Source organism: Aquarana catesbeiana, linkage group LG06, assembly GCF_042186555.1.
Source record: "Aquarana catesbeiana isolate 2022-GZ linkage group LG06, ASM4218655v1, whole genome shotgun sequence".
Taxonomy (NCBI): Eukaryota; Metazoa; Chordata; class Amphibia; order Anura; family Ranidae; genus Aquarana; species Aquarana catesbeiana.
This window is the reverse complement of record NC_133329.1, coordinates 212,450,055-212,469,903: the sequence shown is the minus strand read 5'-3', so window position 1 is coordinate 212,469,903 and position 19,849 is coordinate 212,450,055. Positions and strand designations below refer to the sequence as shown.

Sequence of the window (19,849 nt, the reverse complement as noted above, 5' to 3'; positions counted from 1 at the left end):
TTTCTTCTGTGGCTTTTCTTGTGATGCGCATGATCCGGCCCAGATTTTGTGGCCGTTTTCAGACTCGGGACCGGCTATGGTGTACACGCATGCACTGTGCAGAGGACCCCCGTGTGGTGGCTATCTTTGTTATGACATGGCCAGGCTCAAACATGCATGAGGTGAGTTTTTCACTGGAAACATCTTCTGTTTTCCCTTGCTTATGTGAATGGGGGGTGATTTAGGGGAGGAGGAAGGAAATTTTGCCATATGTCTACGAACCGTTTGCTTCTTTCTCAGAATCTCTTTCATTTTTCTTTCTGCGCAGTGCTGACATCTTTGCTACAATATGAAATTTCTTTCACATAACCAAGACCTCCATATGCTCAGGTAGGGACCATCAGTGTGGTAAGTAAGAAAAAGAGTTCCTTTCCATGAGCGTGGCCTTCGTCTTCTGGTGTGACCTTTAAACCCCGCCCCAGCCCCATTTGCCATTCTCTTAAAGGGCCATTAACCTAAATACATTAGCCTGTATATAGCCTTAAATTCTTACAATATTGCTTCTATTCCCTTATTAATAAAGGGAGGGGTGACCACATGCCCATGCTGTCAGGCTCAAAGCCTTAAACCCTCCTAGTTCATGGGAATGCAGGCCGCACCTGCCCTCCCCGAATACCAAAACTTATATAACCTATTTAAATAATAATTCAACACACTTATTGGCAAAGAATTGGCCGCAGCACTTTATTGGTGTATTCAGATCAATAAATAAATAATAACCATATTCTGATAATTTTATTGCATCATAAAATTCTTATATTTCAAACAATCAACTTCAAAACAGCTCAGTCTTAAAGGACTCGAGCATACATAAATTTTTTAACCAAAGTCCCCACGTGCCGGGTTTGAGAATTTCAAGCCCGGCCTACCCCACAATCACAGCCAATTCAATGCTGTTTTGCAATCCTACATTAAATATGTCTAATCCTATGTCAGACAGATGAACTCCATCTGTTCTATATAATCCAGGGAAACCACCCTCTTTATCAATGTGTCTATATGAGAAACCTCCAATGCATGGCATACATTTTTCCATAAACCTGTTCAATCTTCTCCTAATTTTCTCAAAATTTTTTATCTGAGCTTCTTGGAGCCATATTAGCCGAGGGACTATCTCCAAAAAGATCATTCTGGTCTTTGAAAAAGATAACTTAACCCTATATAGGTCACGTCTTAACAAAGACATGAGGTCCAGAGTTCTAATTTTCCCCACATCGTTTCCCCATAGGTGCACTATTAAGACATCCGGAGCTGACCATGACTCAATCAACCTAGAGACATAAAAAAACAAATTAGCCCATCGAAGAGCTCTAATTCCTTTCCAGGAAAATTTGAATTTCTCCAGGATCCATAGACAAATTGGACCTATACCAGCGCTTCACGGGTCTTTTATTAGCCCAGTATACAAAAGAGTGGCCCAGGATCCAAACATATCTTTTATTGCCTAGAATTAAAGAAAAAGATCAGGTCTGACATAATTCCCATCTACCCAACTGTTTGATTATTGTATCATCCAATCCCATAGTAGCAGCTTCCGTAGCTGCCCCGATCCTGAAAGAATGAGAAGTAAACTTAAATTGATGTAAATTAAATTTTTGCAAGCAAGCCTTTAATATGTAATTGAACTGATACTGAGTAAGAGGGGACCCATCAGCGTCAATCAAAAAATTCCCTTCTCCTATTGGCCTAACTGCTAGGTAACCATTTATGACTCTAACTGGCCATATATCCACATCTCCACATTGCCTTAAAGGTACCCAACTGCCTTTCCCTAACCTATCCGTCTCTGACACCGGGATGAACAATCTGATCCCCGTCTCAGAGACAATCACATTATGTTTTAGTAAACCCACCACTACCTTTTTGTTTTTTGGCAGCAACTCAGATATTCTGAGAGCCCCAAAAAAGGCTAGTACAAAAGCGGCATTAAATAGCATAGCCTCAAAACTGGATGAACACACTGAATGTGTAGTAACACACAGCTGTTTTAATAAGTGAATTGAAATGGGTCTCCTGTTATCTGGAAAGGAATGGCTCTTCCTGTAGCCTTTCAATGCCTGCCGAATAGAAAAGAATGCTGTGCATGGAGGTAAGTTTCTTAATTTTAAGAAAAGTGACTATGTGACCATTCTAACTGCATTAAGCTACATAGAAACATCTGAATGTCTGTTTCAGAAGGAGAATCAAATTGTATATCCATTTCCATAGCAAAGTTACACCACTTATTCCATGCAGTTGTGTACTCAACCCATGTACTTTCTGCCACAGAGTGTCTTATTGCATTTGTAAAAACTTCTAAATTAGGCTCCACAGATGTTCTGGACACGCATAACCTTCCTTGTCCGCATTTGTCAGGAGTTGGCGAAATCAGTATACCTGAAATCGAGATAAGGCGTCTGCAATTTGAATTTGAATATTAAATTTAAGACAAAGAAACACTAATTATCTTAGTAATTTGACCACTTGTATAGATTTAGCTGACAAGCAATTCACAGCATATATGACTCCTTATTTATTATCCGAATTAATCAGGTTTCTTTTGTTTGCAAATTGCTCATCCCATATTTCTATCGCAACCACTAAAGGGAAAAGCTCCATCACTACTATGCTTTTGGTGGCTTTATTCGTCTCCCACCTCTCAGTCCACTTACCACAGCACCAGTGAGTCTTCCAAATAGCCGCAAATCCATATGAGCCCGCAGCATCTGTATATAACTCAGGGTCGGATGAGGACACAAATTGCTCCTGAAAAAATGATCTACCATTATATATCAAAGAATTTAAACCAAACTGACAGGTCCTTCTTGAGGTCAACTGTCAATCTGATGTGAGAAAATGGAGATTTCATTCCTGACATGGCCAAGTACAAGCGCCGAGATTCTGCCAACTGGCATAATCCTTGTTGCGAATGCCAGAAGGCCTAATAAAGATTGGAGTTCTTTTAATAACACTTTTTTTCCACCTAATCAACACTGAAATTAAAGCTTTAATCTTGAAGATTTTAGATTCAGGTAACTGAAAGTCCAGCTTAATAGTGTCAATCTTGACACCTAGGAATTCCAATATTAAGGAAGGAAACACAGTTTTCTCACTAGCTAGTGGGATACCGAAATGTTGAGCTACCGCACTAAACAGATGTAACATAAAATAACAGATAGGAGATTGCGCTGGACCAATGAATAAAAGTCGTCCAGGTAATGTAATACACCTTGGTAGCCAGATTAAATAGCCACAACCCATTGGAGAAAGGTTGCAAATTTTTCAAAATATGCACAAGATATGGAACATCCCATAGGGAGGCACATATCAAAGTAGTATTTACCCTCAAAATACATACCCAAGGAGTTGAAAGCTACCGGGTCAATCGGTAGCAGCCTGAAGGCTGCCTTTATGTCTGCTTTCGCAGGCAACGCGCCTTTTCCAAATTTCCTAATTTGCTGAATAGCATCTTCAAACGTGCAATATGATACTGATGTCATACAAGCATCTATTTCATCATTTAAAGAGCTACCTTTGGGAATGACAAATGGTGAATTAGGCGAAAGGTATTTGGCTCCTTCTTAGGTATGATGTGGCAGTATCCTAAAAGGTGAGAAAGGAGGGGAATCAAATGGACCTGCTATCCTACCTTCCTAATCTCCTTAATTAACTTCTCCTTAACAATGTGTGTGTAAGTATCCACCGACTTTAAATTTTGGACTGGCTCACACCCTTCACCCTGAAATACTGGCAAAGGGAAGCCTCTGGAGAAACCTTCAATTAAGAACTTGGCTGTCTCCTGGTCTGGATATATGGCCAACCATTACTGCATATTTGTTAGTTTCACTGGGGTGTGAGCTTTTTGCATAATTATCCCTCTGGGAGCTTTGAAAATTGGAATTCTTTTTGAAACACCCGAGCAAAGGGTGGGGTCCAGAACAATTCAAGCACTCATGCTTGTACTTGCACGACCCCCCCATTTACACTGGTTCTCATTGCAAGCAAAGCAGTATCCCCATTATATAAGGGGACACTGTAGGCTGTGGCTGTTGCCTAATGAAACCCATTTTCTATGGCACCATCAGGTTAAGCCACAACCCGACATCCTTATTGCCCCACTTCAGTGATGGGTATATTGATATCTTTTGTCTAAATGCCTGTCAGGGCTGGGCTCAGCCCTTCCTTCTCTGAGCTGGCCACTCAGCTGTTGGCTAATTGCCAGCTCCCATCTCTCTCCACAGTTACCCAGCTGTTGTTGATTCTGCTTGTCAGTCCTGTCTACTTAAAGTCGTCCAGCTCACTTGAACTCTGCCTTTGCCTTTGTCAACATCACAGAGACTTTCTCCTGCATTCCTGTTGAAGACTTGCTCGGCTAATGTTCCTTCTGGCTCCTGATCCTACTTGCTGTACTACTACATTTATCTCTGGCTCTCTGACATTTGCTTGGCTGACTACCCGATCCGGTTACTGAACTCTGGCTTATTTTGACTACGCTTACTCTATTTACCTTATTATTATTATCATTATTATTATTAATCAAGTGAGATTTAACTTTACTTCTGTCTCGGTCTGATTCATGGTTCCTGATAGTAGGCGAAGACCATTAATTCAGAAGATACAGTCAATCCATTTGTTGGTAATATTTTTTCCAGATTGGATGAGCAAGATCACCGCATGGATCAGTTTGCCATAGCGTTACAAACGCTCCTGAGCCGCACGGCTCACCTGGAAACTCCCACTGTGGCTGCTCCGGTACAACCTGAGTTACAGGCCGTCCCTGCTGCTGCGCCAGTCTCTGTGCAGGCACCTACCTCGAGTATTACCTCTATAAGAGTTATGTCTGGTTCCGCTCCGCTTCCCCAGCGATTTGGGGGGCGATTCAGTTCAATGCAGAGGGTTTCTCAACCAGGTTGAGATTTACTGCCCCAGGTGTTTCCCACGGACAGAAGCAAAGTAGGTTTCAGGATATCTTTGCTTTCTGACAGAGCCTTGGCCTGGGCAAACCCTCTATGGGAGACACAAAAACCTGTTGTCTTGAGTTATCCTGACTTGTGGCCTCCTTTAAAAGGGTATTTGATGTTCTTGCATGCTCTGCTTCTGCTGCCAAGTGCCTCATGTCCATCAAACAGAGTGCGAGAACTGTTGCCGACTACACCACTGAATTCCGTACTCTGGCAGCAGAGGTTGCTTGGAACAATGAGGCCCTCGTGGCTGCTTTTTCTCATGGTCTCTCGGGTTCCATCAAGGATGAGATAGCAGCCCAGGATATACCCACTGAGCTGGAGAGGTTGATCACGTTTGCCACCCTCATTGACTCCAGATTCAGAGAAAGACTCTCTTTTAAGGAGCGCTTGCGGAAGCCTCCTGTACGTTTGCCTCCGAGCTTTGAAGTCCCACCTGTGCCTCCCTCACCTCCCATGCCTCCTGGTACCGAGTCTGTCAGTGAAGATGAACCCATGCACTTGGGCTTCACGTGTCTCTCTGCGGATGAGAGAGCCTTTAGGAGGAGGGAGAGATTGTGCCTGTGGTCAGGTCAGGTCACTTTTTGAAGTCTTGTCCTACCTGTCCAGGGAACGCCCAAATCTTGAGGTCCTGTCATGGACTGGCCTTAGGTGGCACTGTTTCGTCCCCAGTTATCCTGAAGGAAAAGCCCCTGGTTTCGGTGACCCTTTCTTGGGCTGAGTCATCCATCGACATACAGGCTCTAATCAACTCTGGGGCTGCAGTCCTGTTCATTGATGCTGCCTTTGTATCGCAGCACTCGATTCTGCACTCCACTTGCCATTGAGGCTCTTGATGGGAGACCTCTACAGCCTGCCCATGTGACTCATGAGACGGTTCTGTTGTCCATGGCCGTAGGGGCTGTTTACCATGAGATAATCCAATTCCAAGTTATTTCCTCATCTAGGTTTCCGCTGGTTATTGGTTATCCTTGGTTACAGAGGCACAACCCCTCTTTTGATTGGCTCCGTGCTGAGGTTCTCTCCTGGCCACCACAATGCAGTGAGACATGCTTCCAGAAGGTAGCCAAGGTCCTGTGCACCTCTTCACTCTCCTCCCTGCCGGAGGAGTACCGCGATTTTAGCGATGTCTTTGACAAAGGTCAAGCCAGTAGTTTGCCTCCACACCGGCCTTATGATTGTGCAATTGACCTTCAACCTGGTGTCATACCCCCTCGTGGCTGGGTTTACACTTTGTCGGTCTTGGAGGATAAGGCCATGGAGGAGTATGTTGCAGACGCACTTTCTCAAGGTTTCATCCGCAAATCCTCGTCTCATGCTAGTGCTGGTTTCTTCTTTGTGAAGAAGAGGAGTGGTGAACTGAGACCTTGTATTGATTATAGGGGTCTCAATCATTTCACGGTTAAGAATGCCTACCCGATTCCGTTGATTACAGAGTTATATGAGAGCCTCAAGGGAGCAACGGTTTTCACGAAGCTTAATTTGAGAGGGGCATACAATCTCGTGCGGATTAAGGAGAGCGACGAGTGGAAAACTGTGTTTAATACCAGAACAAGCCATTATGAGTACCTCGTAATGCCTTTTTGGCCTTTGTAACGCCCTGGCAGTTTTACAGGAATTTATTAATGGTGTCCTCCAAGATTTTTTGCAGTTTGGTGTGCAGTGTGGTGGTTTATCTTGATGATATCTTCATATTTTCCAAGTCCCTGGAGAGCCACCACACAGATGAAGAGAAAACTAGGAGAAAACAATCTCTATTGTAAACTGGAGAAGTGCGAGTTCCATCGTGAACAGGTTAAATTCCTGTCAATTCCTGTCATTTCCACTGCTGGTTTTTCGATGGACCCATAGAAACTTTTGGCAGTCCTACAGTGGCCCCGACCTGTGGGTTTATGTCCTCTGCAGCGTTTCCTGGGCTTTGCCAACTATTATCGGAAGTTTATTCGTAATTTCTCGTCTCTGGTTAAGCCCCTGACTGATATGACCAGAAAGGACAGTAACCCACAGAGTTGGTCTCCGGAGTCCATTAAGGCCTTTGAGACTCTCAAGGCTGTCTTTGTTTCTGCTCCTGTGTTGGCACATCCTGATCCTACGTTGCCTTTTATACTTGAAGTTGATGCTTCTGAGACTGGAGTTGGTGCCCTTCTGTCTCAACATCCTAACTCTGAGAGCGCTATGCATTCATGTTGCTACTTTTCCAAGAAATTGTCACCTGCAGAGTGCAATTACGAGATTGGTGACAGGGAGCTGTTGGCGATCATTTTAGCCCTGAAAGAATGGAGACATCTCCTTGAAGGTACCACTGTGCCAGTTCTCATGCTTACTGACCATAAAAATCTCACATTCTTGTCTCTCCCAGAAGGGCATGATGGGCTCTTTTCTTGTCAAGTTTTAATTATATTGTCTCATTCTTACCCGGTACTAAGAATGTAAGGGCTAACGCCTTGTCACGACAATCTTCCTACACTTCCAAGTTGGAGTCGGTTCCGGTTCCTGTGATTCCTCCTGATCGTATCCTGGCTACGGTTCACACCCATCTTACTTCTCCTTTGAGTGACAAAATTCTTGCTGCTCAGGTCCATGCTCCTCCTGAGAAACCTTGTGACTGCTGCTTTGTCCCAGAGAGTCTCCGTACTGTTGTACTCCAGACTTACCATTCTCCCAAGGCAGCTGTCCATCCTGGGAAGAATCAACTCGTTTGGGCCATTTCCCAACAATTCTGGTGGCCTAGTCTACGGGCTGATGTTACTGCCTTCGTAGCTGCCTGTTCCATGTGTGCTCACAGTAAGACTTCACGACACCTTCCAGTGGGCCTCCTACAACCCATACCCAATGTAGAGTGGCCCTGCACTCACCTGTCTATGGATTTCATTGTGGAGTTACCCAACTCCCAAGGCAACACTGTTATCTTTATGGTGGTTGACCGGTTCTCAAAGATGTGCCATTGTATTCCACTTAAGAAGCTGCCCACTTCTAAGGAACTGGCTTCCATTTTTGCTCGGGAGATCTTTTGCTTACATGGACTACCCAAGGTGATTGTCTCGGACAGGGGTAGTCAGTTTGTCTCCCGGTTCTGGTGAACCTTTTGTACACAGTTCGGAATTCAGCTTGCTTTCTCCTCTACGTATCATCCGCAGTCTAATGGGGCTGCAGAACGAGCCAATCAGTCCTTGGAGCAATTCTTACATATTTCTGTATTTCTGACCATCATAACAACTGATCAGACCTATTACCGTGGGCAGAGTTTGCTCACAACAGTGCCTTGAATTCTGCTTCCCGATTGTCCCCGTTTATGGCGAAATATGGCTTCCAACCTTCCATGTTGCCTGACTCGTTTGTTCCGCAGAGTATTCCTGCTTTAGAGGAGCATCTCCATGGTCTTCGTTTCACTTGGGCACAAGTTCAGGAGGCTTTGCAACATGCTAACGATAGGTCCAGACTCCATGCTGACTGTAAACGCCTGCCTGCACCTTCCTACCAGGTTGGGGACAGAGTCTGGCTGTCGTCTTCCTTCTTTGAAGTTTGCACCTCGTTAAATTGGTTCTTTCTGTATCCTTCGCAGGATTAACCCAGTGACTTACGCCTTGGACTTTCCTCCTAGTATGCGCATGTCAAATGTGTTTCATGTCTCCTTATTGAAACCTTTGGTCTGCAATTGCTTTACCACCTCGGTGCCATGTCCTCACCCTATACAGGTTGAGAACCATGAGGAGTATGAAGTACAAACCAGTAGATTCTGTGGGTGCATACAGTACCTGGTGTATTGGAAGGGGTACGGTCCGGAGGAACGCTCTTGGGTCTCATCCTCGGACGTACATGCCCTTGTCCTCCTCTGTGATTTCCATAGACGTCTTCTCCTCAAGCCCGGTGGTCCTCCGAGGGGGAGAGGTCATTGAGGAGGAGGTACTGTCAGGGCTGGGCTCAGCCCTTCCTTCTCTGAGCTGGCCGCTCAGATGTCGGCTAATTGCCAGCTCCCATCTCTCTCCACAGTTACCCAGCTGTTGATTCTGCTTGTCAGTCCTGCCTACTTAAAGCTGTCCAGCTCACTTGATCTCTGCCTTCACCTTTGTCAACATCACAGAGACTTTCTCCTGAATTCCTGTTGAAGACTTGCTCCACTGATGTTCCTTCTGGCTCCTGATCCTGCTTGCTGTACTACCTTTATCTCTGGCTCTCTGACATTTGCTTGGCTGTCTATACAATCCGGTTACTGAACTCTGGCTTGTTTTGTATACGCTTACTCTGTTTACTTTATTATTATTGTTATTAAACAAGTGTGATTTAACTTTACTTCTGTCTCCATCTGATTCATGGTTGCTGATAATGCCTCATCATATTGGAACCATCCTAGACCTCCAAAACTCTTATACGCCTCTAGCACATGCTCCATATGTTGAAACAGCCCGCTGCAATACTCCAGGTGCTTCTCACCTAGCACACTGGAGTATATTGCAAATGACTGTAACCAATTATTAAAAGACCTCGCCACAGGTCTTCTCCTATCATCCTCATCTTTCTCGTCTGATTTTTTGTCAGTCCTGTTGACAAATTCTTTTGTAGATGGAATAAGCGACAGAATATCTACGAATTGACCTTTCCATATTCTTTCTTTAGTCTGAGGAGAAAGGTGGTAACCTAACGGCGAGATCTCACATGGTAATGTCTCTTTAAAACATACCTCTGGTACCGATGCGCTAGATATATTAATCTCAGCTGGTAAAATATGTTGCGAATGTTAACTGACTGAGTGCTATTGACATTACTTACGTTGCCTAAGCTGACAGAATGTCTATTTTCATTAGACCAAACACTACCATAATTACTATTTTCAATTGCAGGTGTATTCATACTGTCAGCTAATCTGTTAATGGATTCCATAATGCTATTAAGTGTGTGTGCTAACTCACCTATACCGCCAGGTGGCGCTGGAGCATTTGGCATATCTGAAGCAGCATAAAGCTGCTCTCTGTTGCCTCCAGTGGCCATCTGCGGGATGTCTGTGACACTCACACTGCCTGCAGCCTCATGCTGCGATAATGATACACTGGGCAGGGTTTGCCTGTCCACACTTACAACCTCAGACACTGCCTCTGTATGGATAACGCTCCTCTTCTTATTTTCTCTCAGGCTGACCTGACGCTGCATAGTAGCTGCTGATACTTCCAGCCGTGCTGTGCTGCTGTCCTCTCTGTCCTGTGACACCGGCGGCCGCGGCGGTTTTGAATGTTACTAACGGCTGTTCTACCTCTGACTTCAGGGGAATTGATAGGCACGTCCACCGCACACTGTACTGGCTGTACCTCTGCTAATACACTTTGCTCATTATCGTCTTCTGCCAAAGCCAGGCATCCTCTAAGCCATTCTTCTCCACCTTTATCCCCAGCTTTCTCCAACACTTGCCTCATTAATGTTTTCATAGCCATGAATGAAGTACTTCAGGAGCCTGTTTCAGCTTCACAGAGCTTGTTGCACCTTCACTGACTGGCTGGGAACAGGTGGGAATACATCTGTGAGAGGGTATATATAATAAGTCCCTTTCTAGAACATTCCCCAGGGGTCACATGACCATCTGGGATATCACCAATAGCCGTGCGACCTTTAAACCCTGCCCCCAGCCCCATTTGCCATTCTCTTAAAGGGACATTCACCCAAATACATTAGCCTGTATATAGCCTTAAATTCTTACAATATTGCTTCTATTCTCTTATTAATAAAGGGAGGGGTGACCGCATGCCCATGCTGTCGGGCTCAAAGCCTTAAGCCCTCCTAGTTCATGTCTTCCAGAGTTATTCTGGGTTCGCAGGCCGTGATTGGCCTGAGCCGCGATGCACGCGGGAGCCGCCGGTCACGGCACAGCTCCTGAAGAAACAGCACGAGCAAGCCGTTTCTTCAGTGTGCATGTGCCGATGACGTCGGCAAATGCGGATACGGTGCAATTTTAGGAGATATTCATGGTACCTACAGGTTAGGGTTGCCACATCATCCCTTTAATCCAGGACACTTATTAATTACAAAGGTTCTGAGGCTGATTTAATGCAGATAAGGCACCAAGTGAGTTTAATTACCACCTTAATTAGCCACAGAACCTATGTAATTAATTTGTGTCCTGGTTTTAAGGGATGATGTGGCAACCCTATTACAGGTAAGCCTTATTATAGGCTTACCTGTAGGTAAAAGTGGTAGTACAGGATTTACAACCACTTTAACGCTGGCCAGAAATTCCTGTTTTATTTGCCTTGTGTTTTTCTTCCTCCTTTAAAATTATGTAACCAGAAAGCATGATAATGTATCATTGGTACTTTTAAACCATGACATTGCTAGATAAATTACAAAGAGCCTGCAACAGAGTATATTTGCTGTACAGATTAACTCAGGCTGTTTAGTCATATAATTAACTGCAAGGTAACTACATTATTTCTCAACATAAGGTTGGACTAGTAAAATAAGAGATGACATCACATCTTAAATCACACGCCCATATCTATTCACACTGAACAAAGATTCATTACTGTTCTGCAGAGTCTCTGGAGTCAGCTGCAATTGTAAGTTACACTTCCAAGCATTGCATTTTCTTCAATATTAATATTTGATAAACAATTGTATCATTTAAGTCATGTTGTATCTATTTTCTGTCCATCCTAATCTGTAGTGAACCAAATTCCTGGCTGATTTTTTAACTGAACTGTTTGTATACGCTTCTCATGTTTTGAATACCTTTCTGGTATTATATGTTGTAAAGTATAATCTGGTGTGTGGCAATTTATCTAAACTACCATTTAAAAAAAGTATTGTTTTCTGTTAAAATGATAAAAAATACACCTATGAGGATGTGTTTTGCATAAGACATATTATTTATAACAGCTTTAAGTTAATATTGCGAGTTTGCATAACAGGCAACTGCTGTACCTGACAAACCCCCAAACACACAAGTATAAGCTTGCAGATCAGAGTTTTTAAATTTTTTTTAATACATTTATTTGGGGCTCCATTTGCCTGATAATACAGAAAAATGTTATGTTGGCAAAGCAAGGAAGCAACTATTTTTTTATCTGCTACATGGTATGAAGGTTTGTGCCATATATTAGACCTACATGGATAGTGAAACTATGCTGATCAGTGTAATTATAATAGATGAGAAGGCTGAGTAAAGTTATTTATAAATAAAGGAGGTGATGCTTAATAATGCAATATGTTCTGAAAGTGGTCTCTACTTAAAATGTTTTTTAGCCATAAAAGGTTAAAGTAGAATTTTAGGCTAAAGGAGGGAGCACCAACAATGGTTAGGCCACAGGAGCCTATGGGTGACATCACCACTCCAGGCTTTACCACTTTATCAGCCACCACCAAGCACTCGCTCCTCTTCCCTGCAGCCATCACTGGCTGACAGAGGGAAGATCACATGACTGGAAAAGAGCAGAGCCTACTTTCTTACACATATTAGTCAGCATAGGTGTTAGGAGGGGGTGCGGGGTGGGGGCATTTTAAGACTAGTTAGGTTTTAGCCTGTTATTTAAAGTGGAGTTCCACCCATAAAAAAATCAGCAGCTACAAAAAGTGTAGCTGCTGACTTTTAATCGGACATTCTATCGGACATGCACCTGTCACACAGTCCAGCGATGCGGGCCTGTGACAAGTCCCAGAAGATTGCACGGGGGAGGGGGGGAGAGGTGAAATTCCTTCCGGCTCCGCGGAGGAAGTGGGAGCTGGATGCCTCTAAAAAGAGGGTATCCGCTCCTCCCCCCCAAAAAAATGACATGTCAAATGTGGTATGTCAGGGGGTCACCTTCACTTAAAGCGGAAGTTCCATTTTTGGGTGGAACTCCACTTTAAGATTGATTCTTCACTATTATAATTTTATGTTACCTTAAGTTACCTTAAGCTGAGAACTTTAGAGATCTTGTGTTTAGAGATCAGGTATAATCCTGTTCCAGTTTCCAGGTATACTTTTTTTTAAAGGGTAAATTTATTAAGATTTACAAAATTTACAGTTTCATGTCATACTGTATTGTTTACATACAACGCAACAGGTCACATTACAGACTGTTCTCAATCATCTAAACTGTAACACTATTAATACATAAATATCCTTTTTTTTTAAAACTTAGAAAATAACCAATAAAGTTTGATTTCACAAGTCATCTGCTGCACTGTTACTTTCTCCATCTACCATATTATGCATCTTATCCACATTCCATCCGTTACATTTGTCCTTTCGCATCTCATGTATTCAACATTTTTATCATCCTATCCTTGTCGGTAGTAGTAAGTTTTTTACACTGCAATTTCTCCAGATATGTTCTTAATCCACTTTCCCCATATTTTATCAAACTTTTTATTACTGCCTCTGGCCTGTTATGTAAGTTTATACATTGGTACGGCATTATCAACCAATTTTAAGCAGTCCTGTAAAGAAGGGGGATCTGAGTGTTTCCATTTTAGAGCCAATGCTTTCTTAGCGTAACAAAATACTATTCTCAGAAGGGTCTTTTGTGATGTGGGCAATTCCTCCTCCTCCAAGTCTCCAAGAAGACACCTAGCTGGGGAGTATATATTTGGAAGTTCAAGTTTCTCCTCCATATAAGCAAGGATCTCCCTCCAATATAACACTACTCGAGGGCATTGCCATACCATATGGAAGAAGTTCCCCACCGCTACATTACAGCGGGGGCAATCTGGGAGTTCCTTCCTACCCATTTTGTGTAATCTTTCCGGTGTATAGTAAATTCTATGCAAAAAATTGAACTGAAGCATTTTATCTCTAGCTGAGATTACCGAGGAAAGCATTGTATCCAACACCTCCGTCCAAGTCTCCTCCTCCAGGGATGGTATATCTATCTTCCACTGTGCCGCCACCCTCTCCACCCTAGGGCTAGAGGATGGCAGCAGAGCCGCATAATACCTAGAGATCATTTTTGCATGGTCTTCCTCTGCAATCAGTTTTTCCCCTACAGAAATTAATGGGGTGGGCGACTACATGGCAAATGAGGTTCAATGTAGAAAAATGTAAAATAATGCATTTGGGTGGCAAAAATATGAATGCAATCTATACACTGGGGGGAGAACCTCTGGGGGAATCTAGGATGGAAAAGGACTTGGGGGTCCTAGTGGATGATAGGCTCAGCAATGGCATGCAATGCCAAGCTGCTGCTAATAAAGCAAACAGAATATTGGCATGCATTAAAAGGGGGATCAACTGCAGAGATAAAACGATAATTCTCCCGCTCTACAAGACTCTGGTCCGGCCGCACCTGGAGTATGCTGTCCAGTTCTGGGCACCAGTCCTCAGGAGGGACGTACTGGAAATGGAGCGAGTACAAAGAAGGGCAACAAAGCTAATAAAGGGTCTGGAGGATCTTAGTTATGAGGAAAGGTTGCGAGCACTGAACTTATTCTCTCTGGAGAAGAGACGCTTGAGAGGGGATATGATTTCAATTTACAAATACTGTACTGGTGACCCCACAATAGGGATAAAACTTTTTCGCAGAAGAGAGTTTAATAAGACTCGTGGCCACTCATTACAATTAGAAGAAAAGAGGTTTAACCTTAAACTACGTAGAGGGTTCTTTACTGTAAGAGCGGCAAGGATGTGGAATTCCCTTCCGCAGGCGGTGGTCTCAGCGGGGAGCATTGATAGCTTCAAGAAACTATTAGATAATCACCTGAATGACCGCAATATACAGGGATATGTAATGTAATACTGACACATAATCACACACATAGGTTGGACTTGATGGACTTGTGTCTTTTTTCAACCTCACCTACTATGTAAGAAGGGACTAAATTGATTGTGCCTTTACCATATTGAGCCATTACAGCGTGACGTAGCTGAAGATATCTGAAAAAAAAAGCATTGGGAATGGCGTACTCAATTTTCAGGTCTGTAAATGATCTAAAGACTCCTTCTCTGAACAGCTGGTGTGCATGCTTAATCCCATATGTTGCCCAACATGCCCTGCCTGGTATTTTAGCTATTTCTATAAGTTGGGGGTTATACCACAGTGGGGCATTGGGAGAACCCGCTAGGCTTGAGCCATTCATCTTAACATTACATAAATGAAATATTTTGTATGACAGCTTCAGAATGTCAGCACCTTGTTCCGGATAAGGCCCATTTCTATACAGTATATTAATCAGTGCCTCATGCGAATATACCTGAGCAGCTTGTGTTGCCACTGAGGCGAGATTCATCTTTGGAAAACCCCACCAATGTACATGCGTTAGTTGAGCAGCTAGGTAATAGCAGTGTAAATTCGGCAGGGCCAACCCTCCCTCTCTCATAGGTAAGTAAAGTGTTTCTAATGATATTCTAGCTGGTTTAGGTCCCCATAGAAAGGAGGAGATTGTCTTATTTACATCCGTGAACCATTTCTTGGGGATATATACTGGAGCGTGCCAGAGCAAGTACAGAAACCTGGGCAGATAAATCATTTTAAATATCTTGATTTTCCCCAGTAAGCCAAGCGGCAACTTGGCCGGTCTGTGTACTTTCCTTTAGTCTTTTCCAAACCGGGGACAAGTTGTTGAACACATATAGATTTAGTGGCAACTGAATCTCAACCCCCAGATATCTGAATTTGTTAACTATTGTTAATGGGATGTCCTGTGGTATTTCCGGAACATACGTAGGATCCAGGGGAAGCACCACTGATTTACTCCAGTTCACCCTGAATCCCGAGTACCTCCCAAAGTCAGAAATTCTATTCAGGGCCATACGCAGTGATCTCCCCGCCTCCTCTAAATACAACAGCATATCATCTGCGTATAAAGATGTTTTCTCCTCCCTGTCATTCATCATACAGCCCTTGATTGATCTATCCGCTCTCAGCAGAGCCGCCAATGGCTCTATTGCCAGGGCAAACAGCAGGGGTGATAAAGGACATCCCTGCCGTGTGCCCCTAGCTATTTTAAATTGCCCCGTAATAGTATTATTAATCCTTATTCTAGCTTGGGGGTCTGCGTATAAGAGTTCAACCCATTTTATAAATTTGGGACCGAATCACAGCCGACCAAGGACCGCAATCAAGTATGGCCATTCTATAGAATCAAACGCTTTATGCGTGTCTAGTGATACCACCACACGGGTATCTTGAGCAGGACCTTTAGATTGAATTATGGTGAAAAGACGTCTCAGGTTTATGGCCGTCGATCTTTCAGGAATGAAGCCTGTTTGATCGGGATGAATAATAGATGCAATAGCTTTGTTCAGTCTCCTTGCCAAAAGTTTAGCTAAAATTTTAGCGTCTACATTGATGAGCGATATCGGTCGGTATGACTCACATAGATCATGATCCTTATGCGGCTTTGGGATCAGCACTATCAGTGCTTCTCTCATAGATTCAGGTAATATACCCCTATTATATGCATCTTCATATATAGTCAAGAGCTTAGGGGCCAAGATTTCAGCATACGTCTCATACCACTCCACCGGGAATCCATCTAAACCAGGAGTCTTATTAGGTTTTAATGCCCCAATAGCTGAGATAAGCTCTTCAACCGAGAAGGGACTATCCAGTTCTTTCGCCTTCTCCTCCGAGAGTTCTAGTAGGGGTATTGGCCTTAAGTATTCTCGGACTTCCTCCACTACATAATCAGCCCTTGAGGTATATAAAGTTTCCAGGTATACTTAGCAGGAATGGTGTGATGTTGATTATAGGGTTAAATACATCAGAGTGACTCTTTGGATCTTAGGGTGAGTTGACATTACTACTAGTTAAGATAGAAAAAACAGCAACAGGATCATCTGTCTACATGGCACTAAGAACTGGTATATATTAGGAAAAACACTGCCATAGGCATAGCAGCCCAATTTATCTAAACATGGGAAAGTATTAATTCGGAATAACATTTCCAAACTCAATACCATAGGCTTATACTGTAAATGTGGTCCTAAATGTGATACAAATTGCCATGCCACAACATTGTAAAAGAATGGTGTAGAGGTTACGAATCTGAATTTATAAGCCTGGGCATTTGCCCAACCCTTACAAGAAAAAAAAGAACACAACTGTGTAGGAGGGATCTATGTGAAAGTGTTTAGCAATTTAAATACCCATTAGTGCACAATGCTATTAGGATATGTTACGGGAACAAAGTACAACATGACTAAGAACTCGTTAGACAGGAAGAATGATTGCATCCAGCGTACACTGCAAATGGTAATTAACCTTTTTTTAAATCTCACAACATTTGTGGACAGTAGTTGTTACTTCTGTGCTGAATGACCAAATAATGTCTTTTAAATCCACAGATTTGAAAAAAAAAAATATTTATTACCATGGATCAGTGATCACTGGAAACAATAGGATCTAATAGGCAAGAATAACAAAATGCATATCCAAGAATTTCATCAAACGTGGGTGGCAGCAGAAGTCACTGATCTAAAAAGCAATAAACCATGTGCTGAAATGGTTAAATGGATACAGAATATGATAATCCACCCTTTTATGAACAGAGCATAGTGAGCAAGGGGCAAACAAATCTTATGTTGCGTTGACAAAATTGCATACGATATAGCTAAGCTTTTGAAAGCATTTAAAGTAATTTCAAATGATGCTGTTTACTAAGATTATTGTCACTTTAACCTATTAGTCTGCCCATATGAGCACATTTATAAAGCATTGAATGTGACTTTCACCAAACATTCACTGGTTCACCACCAGTGAACATTTGGTGAATGTGATATTCACTGCTTTAAAAATATGCTGTAGTATGCCTTCCTTATAACCTAACAACTAGAATTTCCAGATTACCATAGTACAGTAAAGCCTCATACACACGATTGGATTTTCCGACGGGAATTGTGTGATGACAGGCTGTTGCCGGAAAATCCGACCGTTTGTACGCTCCATCGGAAAATTTATAAAACTCTAGTGGGGAATGTGGTGCTGTTCATACAATGTGTATTTATAGAGAGTGGCAATAATAATGTGAGAAAAACTAAAATAAATGTAAAACAAAACCAGTCAGGTGTAAGCCCTAAATATCACATAGTGTAAAAAGAAAAGATACAAATAAGTTGTGAATAATCATGTAAGAAGTACGTGCAATCAAAGAAATCTTAAATTATACCAACAAGTGTATGTACGTGTCGGTAACATGAGTAGGCTAAAAAGCAAAAAAAAAAAAAAGGGTTTTTTTCTTCTTTAAAAATGCACAAAAAACAATGGTGTGGTGATTGATAAGTATACTGGTGCACAAAAATAATCACAAATCCAGTCCAAATAATATAAGTGTCCAAAACCACAAAACAGTGAAAAAAAAAAAAAAAAAAAAATCTTGATAATCCAAAAGGACAAAAAAAATATATTCCTTAAAAAATATATATATATAGTGATCGTGGTTTATAACACTTCTTCTGGGACCCCCACTTGTGTCCCCACTCACCGGAAGACCCAACCCCTGCAGGGGTAATGGGCAAGTGTAGATAAATCCACTACTGGAATCCGATCGGTGTCCCCTTCTCTGGATCCGCGATCCCCTTCCTGTTATGGATTGCCTTTGATCCTTTAAAATAGTCCACCACAGCGTGTCCGTATGTATGGAGAAAGAAGGAGCCTCATAGTGTAAATCCAAGTATGTATTTTTATTTAGCCAATCAGCTCATTAAAAAAGAGAATGAATAAAAATAAGTATAACAGTAAATGTAGTTAAAAATGACACTGCTCCGCCAGCTGAAAACAAAGCCGATGGTGGAGGCAGTGACGAGGCAGCGGTGTGCGTTTCGCAGCCGATCAGCCGAAACCGGAAGCGAACCAACCCCAAGATGTGTAGCGACGTATGCATACCAACGTGACCACGCCTTACGCATTTCGTCATCAAGACGTCATCTGAGGCGCGCCCATCTTGGTACACCATACGTCTATATATACAACAGGGAGGCGCCACATATCCAATCGGAGTAAGGGGTTAGGGCAGGAGCAACACTCCACCCAGCGGGGAATAATAATTACAATCCTCCTAGAGGCTAAAGCTTAACCCACTGCTCAACGCCCCCTAGTGGGAAAACTAATAACTGCAGGAATAACTAAAAAGGTGTATGACACTAGTATTTGAAAAGCGCCCCGTGTCAATTAAACAAAAGATGGGATGACAGAAAAACAAAACGAAAAAATACCATACTACTAATCAGGAACAGAAAATACTTTGGAAAAAGTGACAAAGTAAATCTATATAGTGGTACAATGCTAGACCCGAAAATACTAGACGTAAAATGATAACAGCTGTATGATTAAATATACAGATACTAGCGGGAAGCACAATTGGGTCAAGAAATAATTAAAAGGAATTAGTATTGTATATAAAAAATGTTAGTGTTACATACTCTATATAAAAAATGTATTTTTTGTTTAGCATTAAAAAATAAAAATAAAAATAAAAATATAATTATATATTGGCATTAAAAGTAGATAAAAATGAAAAGGGGGAGTGCCAATGAAAGGGTAACACGTTACATATACATATTAACAGTACTCTCATGAATCTCCATGCATAATATCCCATAACCATAAAGAAAGGGAGAGGTGGGGGACTCCCAATGCTAATAAGGCCTCTTAAATCTATATCCACATTAAGTCCTCTGGGCACCAGACTATCCAGGCGGTGTATCCATCTAGTTTCGTTCTGGGATATCTGTATCTTCTTACTACCCCCCCTCCAGTGGTCTTCAATGGTATCTATACCATAAAAAATTAAACCCGAAGGGTCCCTCTGGTGAAACTCATCAAAGTGTTTCGAAAGGTTGTGCTTAGGAAACCCCTTTTTTATGTTGTTAATGTGTTCTCTAATGCGCACACATAGGGGTCTGGTGGTCCTACCCACATACTGCAACCGGCACGGGCATTCAATGACATATGTTACGTGCGTTGTGTTAC

The 19,849-nt window shown here is 42.5% G+C and overlaps 1 protein-coding gene across 1 annotated transcript in view; it reads left to right on the top strand.

The window, feature by feature from the left end:
* Nucleotides 1-11,293: 11,293 nt before the first annotated feature.
* Nucleotides 11,294-19,849, top strand: part of LOC141146604 (LITAF domain-containing protein-like) — a 285,709-nt gene continuing 277,153 nt past the window's right edge. The window contains exon 1 of the mRNA XM_073632972.1: nt 11,294-11,521. The gene's annotated coding sequence lies outside the window, so the exon portion shown is untranslated. The remainder of the gene's footprint in view (nt 11,522-19,849) is intronic.